The sequence below is a fragment of the Octopus bimaculoides genome, unplaced genomic scaffold (assembly GCF_001194135.2).
Source record: "Octopus bimaculoides isolate UCB-OBI-ISO-001 unplaced genomic scaffold, ASM119413v2 Scaffold_18307, whole genome shotgun sequence".
NCBI lineage: Eukaryota > Metazoa > Mollusca > Cephalopoda > Octopoda > Octopodidae > Octopus > Octopus bimaculoides.
Window position 1 is genome coordinate 65,742 of NW_026343229.1, and position 753 is coordinate 66,494.

Consider the following 753-nt stretch of genomic DNA (forward strand, 5'->3'; position numbering starts at 1 on the left):
ATATGTATATATCTCTACAAAATGCTCAACTCTAGTTAATGTCAGAAGCTGTTACAACCGCCACCACCACCATTAATATTATTAATATTATTATTATTATCATTATTAATAACTATCATCATTGAATCTACGCATATTTTGGTTATGTATAATGCAGAAAGGGTGTACACGTTGCCTGTATAGACAGTATATACACCCAGTGGGGGATTTTTTTTTTTTGTTTCTTGTTTTATTTTTTAAAAATATATATATATATATACTCTCTTTTGTGTTATGTTGTTGCTGTTGTTGTTGTTGTTTAACCCCAGGTCAGTCCTGATCCAGGCAGACCTATGATCAAAGATGTTCCAGAGGTGACCATCCCATCGATTATTCAGGCATAGTGTATCTAGGACTACATTATCTAATGTATAGTATAGTAGTTAGTATTAGGGATCCAGACAGACCTATGTTCGAAGATGTTCCAACCGTGACCATCCCATTTGTGACCGTGTATCTAGGACTGCATTATTCAGTTTTTGTTTTTAAAGACTAGTGGTCAGGATTCCTGTCTTTCACCCAGATAAAGATGCCTGGCGTTAGGAAGGGCATCCAGCTATAGAAACTCTGCCAAATTAGATTGGAGCCTGGTGTTGCCATCCGGTTTCACCAGTCCTCAGTCAAATCGTCCAACCCATGCTAGCATGGAGAGCGGACGTTAAATGATGATGATGATGATATATATATATATATATATATATATACATACATATA